Raw genomic sequence first — 10,000 nt, forward strand, 5'->3', positions numbered from 1 at the left:
CAAATCAGTAACCAGCGACACTTAGAATATTTTTGAAGCAGTACAAATCAGTAACCACTGACACTTAGAATATTTTTGAAGCAGTACAAATCAGTAACCAGCGACACTTAGAATATTGTTGAAGCAGTACAAATCAGTAACCACTGACACTTAGAATATTTTTGAATCAGTACAAATCAGTAACCAGCGACACTTAGAATATTTTTGAAGCAGTACAAATCAGTAACCACTGACACTTAGAATATTTTTGAAGCAGTACAAATCAGTAACCAGCGACACTTAGAATATTTTTGAAGCAGTACAAATCAGTAACCAGCGACACTTAGAATATTTTTGGAGCAGTACAAATCAGTAACCAGCGACACTTAGAATATTTTTGAAGCAGTACAAATCAGTAACCACTGACACTTAGAATATTTTTGAAGCAGTACAAATCAGTAACCAGCGACACTTAGAATATTTTTGAAGCAGTACAAATCAGTAACCACTGACACTTAGAATATTTTTGAAGCAGTACAAATCAGTAACCGCTGACACTTAGAATATTTTTGAAGCAGTACAAATCAGTAACCAGCGACACTTAGAATATTTTTGGAGCAGTACAAATCAGTAACCACTGACACTTAGAATATTTTTGAAGCAGTACAAATCAGTAACCGGCGACACTTAGAATATTTTTGAAGCAGTACAAATCAGTAACCACTGACACTTAGAATATTTTTGAAGCAGTACAAATCAGTAACCGGCGACACTTAGAATATTTTTGAAGCAGTACAAATCAGTAACCACTGACACTTAGAATATTTTTGAAGCAGTACAAATCAGTAACCGCTGACACTTAGAATATTTTTGAAGCAGTACAAATCAGTAACCAGCGACACTTAGAATATTTTTGGAGCAGTACAAATCAGTAACCAGCCCCACTTAGAATATTTTTGAGTCAGTACAAATCAGTAACCAGCGACACTTAGAATATTTTTGAAGCAGTACAAATCAGTAACCACTGACACTTAGAATATTTTTGAAGCAGTACAAATCAGTAACCAGCGACACTTAGAATATTTTTGAAGCAGTACAAATCAGTAACCAGCGACACTTAGAATATTTTTGGAGCAGTACAAATCAGTAACCAGCGACACTTAGAATATTTTTGAAGCAGTACAAATCAGTAACCAGCGACACTTAGAATATTTTTGGAGCAGTACAAATCAGTAACCAGCGACACTTAGAATATTTTTGAAGCAGTACAAATCAGTAACCACTGACACTTAGAATATTTTTGAAGCAGTACAAATCAGTAACCAGCGACACTTAGAATATTTTTGAAGCAGTACAAATCAGTAACCACTGACACTTAGAATATTTTTGAAGCAGTACAAATCAGTAACCAGCGACACTTAGAATATTTTTGGAGCAGTACAAATCAGTAACCACTGACACTTAGAATATTTTTGAAGCAGTACAAATCAGTAACCAGCGACACTTAGAATATTTTTGAAGCAGTACAAATCAGTAACCACTGACACTTAGAATATTTTTGAAGCAGTACAAATCAGTAACCGCTGACACTTAGAATATTTTTGAAGCAGTACAAATCAGTAACCAGCGACACTTAGAATATTTTTGGAGCAGTACAAATCAGTAACCACTGACACTTAGAATATTTTTGAAGCAGTACAAATCAGTAACCAGCGACACTTAGAATATTTTTGGAGCAGTACAAATCAGTAACCACTGACACTTAGAATATTTTTGAAGCAGTACAAATCAGTAACCAGCGACACTTAGAATATTTTTGAAGCAGTACAAATCAGTAACCACTGACACTTAGAATATTTTTGAAGCAGTACAAATCAGTAACCAGCGACACTTAGAATATTTTTGAAGCAGTACAAATCAGTAACCACTGACACTTAGAATATTTTTGAAGCAGTACAAATCAGTAACCAGCGACACTTAGAATATTTTTGAAGCAGTACAAATCAGTAACCAGCGACACTTAGAATATTTTTGGAGCAGTACAAATCAGTAACCAGCGACACTTAGAATATTTTTGACGCAGTACAAATCAGTAACCACTGACACTTAGAATATTTTTGAAGCAGTACAAATCAGTAACCAGCGACACTTAGAATATTTTTGAAGCAGTACAAATCAGTAACCGCTGACACTTAGAATATTTTTGAAGCAGTACAAATCAGTAACCAGCGACACTTAGAATATTTTTGGAGCATTACAAATCAGTAACCAGCGACACTTAGAATATTTTTGGAGCAGTACAAATCAGTAACCACTGACACTTAGAATATTTTTGAGTCAGTACAAATCAGTAACCAGCGACACTTAGAATATTTTTCAGTCAGTACAAATCAGTAACCAGCGACACTTAGAATATTTTTGAGTCAGTACAAATCAGTAACCAGTGACACTTAGAATATTTTTGGAGCAGTACAAATCAGTAACCAGCGACACTTAGAATATTTTTGAAGCAGTACAAATCAGTAACCAAGTGCATTTTTGAATTGGTTACTGATTTCTCCGTTGAAGTTGGGGCTGCGGTTGGCTTCAGTTAGTGGTGGGGGCTTAATTTTCGCCGAGGGGAGCGTGTCCCGGTAGTGTCTCCGAGGAAGTGGTACCTATTGAAGGGGGTGTTTCTGAATTTGGGCCCTTTTTGAGTGGCATTGCCGGATGGGTTTTGTGTTGAAGGCTTCCAAATCGGGTAGCTCAGCCGGATTTGACCCGGCGGTTCTACCGACTGTCACGCCTTCGAGGGGGGACTGTTGTCTAAGTTCAGGCCGGATTTGGTGAATTTCCTAAGTCGGGAAGTGGTCCCAACGGGTTTGGGAGTGAACCTAACTGCTCATACCAACTTTGAGGCTTTGGGGCCGGGTAGCACAGTCGGATTTGACCCGGCGGTTCTGCCGAATGCCTGGCCTTCGAGGGGGGCCTGCCCTCTGAGTTCAGGCCGAATTTGGTGATTTTCCTAAGTCGGGAAGTGGTCCAAACGGGGATGGGAGTGAACCTGACAGCTCATACCGACTTTGGGGCTTCCAAGCCGGGTAGCTCAACCGGATTTGATCCAGCGGTTCTAGCGACTGCCACGGCTTCGAGGGGGGACTGTTGTCTAAGTTCAGGCCGAATTTGGTGAATTTCCCGAGTCGGGAAGTGGTCCAAACGGGGATGGGAGTGAACCTGACAGCTCTTACCGACATTGAGGCTTCGGGGCCGGGTAGCTCAGTCGGATTTGACCCGGCGATTCTGCCGACTTCCACGCCTTCGAGCGGGGACTCTCCTCTAAGTTCAGGCCGAATTTGGTGAATTTCCTAAGTCGGGAAGTGGTCCAAACGGGGATGGGAGTGAACCTAACTGCTCATACCAACTTTGAGGCTTTGGGGCCGGGTAGCACAGTCGGATTTGACCCGGCGGTTCTGCCGAATGCCTGGCCTTCGAGGGGGGCCTGCCCTCTGAGTTCAGGCCGAATTTGGTGATTTTCCTAAGTCGGGAAGTGGTCCAAACGGGGATGGGAGTGAACCTGACAGCTCATACCGACTTTGGGGCTTCCAAGCCGGGTAGCTCAACCGGATTTGATCCAGCGGTTCTAGCGACTGCCACGGCTTCGAGGGGGGACTGTTGTCTAAGTTCAGGCCGAATTTGGTGAATTTCCCGAGTCGGGAAGTGGTCCAAACGGGGATGGGAGTGAACCTGACAGCTCTTACCGACATTGAGGCTTCGGGGCCGGGTAGCTCAGTCGGATTTGACCCGGCGATTCTGCCGACTTCCACGCCTTCGAGCGGGGACTCTCCTCTAAGTTCAGGCCGAATTTGGTGAATTTCCTAAGTCGGGAAGTGGTCCAAACGGGGATGGGAGTGAACCTAACTGCTCATACCAACTTTGAGGCTTTGGGGCCGGGTAGCACAGTCGGATTTGACCCGGCGGTTCTGCCGAATGCCTGGCCTTCGAGGGGGGCCTGCCCTCTGAGTTCAGGCCGAATTTGGTGATTTTCCTAAGTCGGGAAGTGGTCCAAACGGGGATGGGAGTGAACCTGACAGCTCATACCGACTTTGGGGCTTCCAAGCCGGGTAGCTCAACCGGATTTGATCCGGCGGTTCTAGCGACTGCCACGGCTTCGAGGGGGGACTGTTGTATAAGTTCAGGCCGAATTTGGTGAATTTCCCGAGTCGGGAAGTGGTCCAAACGGGGATGGGAGTGAACCTGACAGCTCTTACCGACATTGAGGCTTCGGGGCCGGGTAGCTCAGTCGGATTTGACCCGGCGATTCTGCCGACTTCCACGCCTTCGAGCGGGGACTCTCCTCTAAGTTCAGGCCGAATTTGGTGAATTTCCTAAGTCGGGAAGTGGTCCAAACGGGGATGGGAGTGAACCTGACAGCTCTTACCGACTTTGGGGCTTCCAAGCCGGGTAGCTCAACCGGATTTGATCCGGCGGTTCTAGCGACTGTCACGCCTTCGAGGGGGGACTGTTGTATAAGTTCAGGCCGAATTTGGTGAATTTCCCGAGTCGGGAAGTGGTCCAAACGGGGATGGGAGTGAACCTGACAGCTCTTACCGACTTTGGGGCTTCCAAGCCGGGTAGCTCAACCGGATTTGATCCGGCGGTTCTGCCGACTGTCACGCCTTCGAGGGGGGACTGTTGTATAAGTTCAGGCCGAATTTGGTGAATTTCCCGAGTCGGGAAGTGGTCCAAACGGGGATGGGAGTGAACCTGACAGCTCTTACCGACTTTGAGGCTTCGGGGCCGGGTAGCTCAGCCGGATTTGATCCGGCGGTTCTGCCGACTGTCACGCCTTCGAGGGGGGACTGTCCTCTGAGTTCAGGCCGAATTTGGTGAATTTCCCGAGTCGGGAAGTGGTCCAAACGGGGATGGGAGTGAACCTGACAGCTCATACCGACTTTGAGGCTTCCAAGCCGGGTAGCTCAGCCGGATTTGACCCGGCGATTCTGCCGACTTCCACGCCTTCGAGGGGGGACTGCCCTCTGAGTTCAGGCCGAATTTGGTGCATTTCCCGAGTCGGGAAGTGGTCTCTGTCACAACGGGGGCAAGTGTCTGAAGAGGTAAAGTGAGTAACCAGCACAGCTTAGGGAAGGGTTCCAAAGTTCTCAACAATGTGAATTCGGTTACCAGGAAAGCTTAGGAAAGCTGCCTGACTGTCCCAAACGAATGAACTGCAAAACTTAGGGAACATGCCCGAAGATGCTTAAAAGTGTGAAATCAGTAAGCAGGAAAGCATAGGAAAGTGCCTGAAAGTGCTAAATGAGTAACATGAAAAACGTAGAAAAATGCCCGAAAATGTTTAAAAGTGTGAACTCAGTAACCAGCAAAACTTAGTAAAACGTTGGAAAAGCAGAAATGAGTAACCAGAAAAACTTAGAAAAATGTTTGAAAATGAGAAATGAGTAACCAGAAAAACTTAGAAAAATGTTTGAAAATGAGAAATGAGTAACCAAGAAAACTTAGAAAAATGCCCAAAAAGAAGAAATCAGTAACCAGAAAAACTTAGAAAAATGTTTGAAAATGAGAAATGAGTAACCAGAAAAACTTAGAAAAATGTTTGAAAATGAGAAATGAGTAACCAAGAAAACTTAGAAAAATGCCCAAAAAGAAGAAATCAGTAACCAGAAAAACTTAGAAAAATGTTTGAAAATGAGAAATGAGTAACCAAGAAAACTTAGAAAAATGTTTGAAAATGAGAAATGAGTAACCAAGAAAACTTAGAAAAATGCCCAAAAAGAAGAAATCAGTAACCAGAAAAACTTAGAAAAATGTTTGAAAATGAGAAATGAGTAACCAAGAAAACTTAGAAAAATGCCCAAAAAGAAGAAATCAGTAACCAGAAAAACTTAGAAAAATGTTTGAAAATGAGAAATGAGTAACCAGAAAAACTTAGAAAAATGTTTGAAAATGAGAAATGAGTAACCAAGAAAACTTAGAAAAATGCCCAAAAAGAAGAAATCAGTAACCAGAAAAACTTAGAAAAATGTTTGAAAATGAGAAATGAGTAACCAAGAAAACTTAGAAAAATGCCCGAAAAGAAGAAATCAGTAACCAGAAAAACTTAGAAAAATTTTCGGCCAAGTGTGAAAAATATTCTAAGTGTCAGCGGAGGAAAATGCCGAAGCATCGGGAAAGATTCAAAAACTCATGCCGAACATGAGTTCCGAAGTGCCGGAGGAACTGGGCGAATTGAGCCCGGCGGTTGGCCAGATGTCGTTTTGAGTCTGCAGCCCGAAAACTTTAACTTTGTCTGCCGCGGAAGTCTGGACCGGGAAAAATCCAAACGGTTTTGCCGGGTTCGAGTTCCAGAGCGAAGCAGTCGAATTTGAAATTCAGACCCATTCAGTGCCACTTGACATTGTGACACAGTGAGGTTGGCGGGGTACCCGGAGATTTCTGGGAACACGATTTTTAGAACAAAATGGCGGCGCGGGACCACTTTGAAAGGCATCCGAAAAACGGTTCCGCGGGCAGAGCACTTGAATGACAGGCCTGTGTGCATGCCCAAGAGCTCTCGGAAGTCTAATTTTTGACACTTTGTCAAATTTTCGACAGACTTACCCAACTCTTGCTGCCTGTTCTAAGAATCAGTCAGAGGCCTGTGCGGCGGTCTCTTGACACTTTGGAGGGCGGGCAAACCCCACGTTGACTCCGGCCGTCCCTCCAAAAGGCACTTGCTATTGGGGGAAAGGATTGCAAGTAGCCTGGTTCCCGTGGGAGCGGCCAGGAAGGGTGCAGGCTGGCCCTTGCCTGAGCATTCCCAAAACCCTCTTCCGCTGAGAGCAGACCTCGCACGCCGCACTACCGGCTCTGGGAGTGGTTGGCCGCTATTGTACATAGTCCGGTCCTTCCTCTGCCACCCGGCAAGTGCGATGGCTCTGCCGCCCTGCGGTGCTCGTCACCCAGGTTTGGGGAACACGATACTTAGAACATGTTGGCGGCTCGGGACCTGCAGGCGAAAGGGGCCCCGTGGTGCTGAGCACATCGACCTCGGGTCTCAGTGCAAGCCGGAGAGTTCGCGGAAGTCTTAAAAGATTTTGACATCTGCTCAATTCTTTGACAGGCTTGCCTGACTCTTTCCGTCCGTTCTAAGAATCAGTCGGAGGCCGGGGCGGGGACGGTCTCTTGACACACGGAGGGTTGGCTTCCCTCCTCAGGTGTTTGTGTCGAAAATGAAGGCGAGAGATGCAAGCGTCCTGGTTCCCCTGGGTGCTGCCAGCAAGGGTGCAGGCTGACCCTTGCCTGAGCACTCCCAAAAGCCTCTTAAGCTGAGAGCAGGCGCCGCACTACCGGCTCTGGGAGTCGTTGGCCGCTATTGTACATAGTCCGGTCCTTCCTCTGCCACCCGGCAAGTGCGATGGCTCTGCCTCCCTGCGGTGCTCGTCACCCAGGTTTGGGGAACACGATACTTAGAACATGTTGGCGGCTCGGGACCTGCAGGCGAAGGGGGCCCCGTGGTGCTGAGCACATCGACCTCGCGTCTCAGTGCAAGCCGGAGAGTTCGCGGAAGTCTTAACAGGCTTGCCTGACTCTTTCCGTCCGTTCTAAGAATCAGTCGGAGGCCGGGGCGGGGACGGTCTCTTGACACACGGAGGGTTGGCTTCCCTCCTCAGGCGTTTGTGTCGAAAATGAAGGCGAGAGATGCAAGCGTCCTGGTTCCCCTGGGTGCTGCCAGCAAGGGTGCAGGCTGACCCTTGCCTGAGCACTCCCAAAAGCCTCTTAGGCTGAGAGCAGGCGCCGCACTACCGGCTCTGGGAGTCGTTGGCCGCTATTGTACATAGTCCGGTCCTTCCTCTGCCACCCGGCAAGTGCGATGGCTCTGCCTCCCTGCGGTGCCCGTCACCCAGGTTTGGAGAACACGATACTTAGAACATGTTGGCGGCTCGGGACCTGCAGGCGAAAGGGGCCCCGTGGTGCTGAGCACATCGACCTCGCGTCTCAGTGCAAGCCGGAGAGTTCGCGGAAGTCTTAACAGGCTTGCCTGACTCTTTCCGTCCGTTCTAAGAATCAGTCGGAGGCCGGGGCGGGGACGGTCTCTTGACACACGGAGGGTTGGCTTCCCTCCTCAGGCGTTTGTGTCGAAAATGAAGGCGAGAGATGCAAGCGTCCTGGTTCCCCTGGGTGCTGCCAGCAAGGGTGCAGGCTGACCCTTGCCTGAGCACTCCCAGAAGCCTCTTAGGCTGAGAGCAGACGCCGCACTACCGGCTCTGGGAGTCGTTGGCCGCTATTGTACATAGTCCGGTCCTTCCTCTGCCACCCGGCAAGTGCGATGGCTCTGCCTCCCTGCGGTGCCCGTCACCCAGGTTTGGAGAACACGATACTAAGAACATGTTGGCGGCTCGGGACCTGCAGGCGAAAGGGGCCCCGTGGTGCTTAGCACATCGACCTCGCGTCTCAGTGCAAGCCGGAGAGTTCGCGGAAGTCTAAAGCTTTTGACATTCGCTCAAAGCTTTGACAGGCTTGCCCGACTCTTTCCGTCCGTTCTAAGAATCAGTCAGAGGCTGGTGGGGAGGTCTCTTGACGCAAGGGGAGGGGTGGCGTCCCTCCTCAGGCGCTTGTGTCGAAAATGAAGGCGAGAGATGCAAGCGTCCTGGTTCCCCTGGGTGCTGCCAGCAAGGGTGCAGGCTGACCCTTGCCTGAGCACTCCCAGAAGCCTCTTAGGCTGAGAGCAGACGCCGCACAACCGGCTCTGGGAGTCGTTGGCCGCTATTGTACATAGTCCGGTCCTTCCTCTGCCACCCGGCAAGTGCGATGGCTCTGCCTCCCTGCGGTGCCCGTCACCCAGGATTGGAGAACACGATACTAAGAACATGTTGGCGGCTCGGGACCTGCAGGCGAAAGGGGCCCCGTGGTGCTTAGCACATCGACCTCGCGTCTCAGTGCAAGCCGGAGAGTTCGCGGAAGTCTAAAGCTTTTGACATTCGCTCAAAGCTTTGACAGGCTTGCCCGACTCTTTCCGTCCGTTCTAAGAATCAGTCAGAGGCCGGTGGGGAGGTCTCTTGACGCAAAGGGGAGGGGTGGCGTCCCTCCTCAGGCGCTTGTGTCGAAAAATGAAGGCGAGAGACGCGAGCGGCCTGGTTGCTTTGGGTGCTGCCAGGAAGGATGTGGTCTGACCCTTGCCTGAGCACATCCAAAAGCATGTGATGTTGAGAGCAGACCTCGAGCCCCGCACAACCGGCTCTGGGAGTCGTTGGCCGCTATTGTACATAGTCCGGTCCTTCCTCTGCCACCCGGCAAGTGCGATGGCTCTGTCGCCCTGTGGTGCCCGTCACCCAGGTTTGGGGAACACGATACTAAGAACATGTTGGCGGCTCGGGACCTGCAGGCGAAAGGGGCCCCGTGGTGCTGAGCACATCGACCTCGGGTCTCAGTGCAAGCCAGAGAGTTCGCGGAAGTCTAAAGCTTTTGACATACGCTCAAATCTTTGACAGGCTTGCCCGACTCTTTCCGTCCGTTCTAAGAATCAGTCAGAGGCCGGTGGGGAGGTCTCTTGACGCAAGGGGAGGGGTGGCGTCCCTCCTCAGGCGCTTGTGTCGAAAAATGAAGGCGAGAGACACGAGCGGCCTGGTTGCTTTGGGTGCTGCCAGGAAGGATGTGGTCTGACCCTTGCCTGAGCACTCACAGAAGCATGTGACGTTGAGAGCAGACCTCGAGCCCCGCACGACCGGCTCTGGGAGTGGTTGGCCGCTATGGTACATAGTCCGGTCCTTCCTCTGCCACCCGGCAAGTGCGATGGCTCTGCCGCCCTGTGGTGCCCGTCACCCAGGTTTGGGGAACACGATACTAAGAACATGTTGGCGGCTCGGGACCTGCAGGCGAAAGGGGCCCCGGGGTGCTTAGCACATCGACCTCGTGTCTCAGTGCAAGCCGGAGGGTTCGCGGCAGTCTAAAGCTTTTGACATTCGCTCAAAGCTTTGACAGGCTTGCCCGACTCTTTCCGTCCGTTCTAAGAATCAGTCAGAGGCCAGTGCGGAGGTCTCTTGACACA

The sequence above is a fragment of the Hemiscyllium ocellatum genome (assembly GCF_020745735.1).
Source record: "Hemiscyllium ocellatum isolate sHemOce1 chromosome 15 unlocalized genomic scaffold, sHemOce1.pat.X.cur. SUPER_15_unloc_8, whole genome shotgun sequence".
Classification (NCBI taxonomy): domain Eukaryota; kingdom Metazoa; phylum Chordata; class Chondrichthyes; order Orectolobiformes; family Hemiscylliidae; genus Hemiscyllium; species Hemiscyllium ocellatum.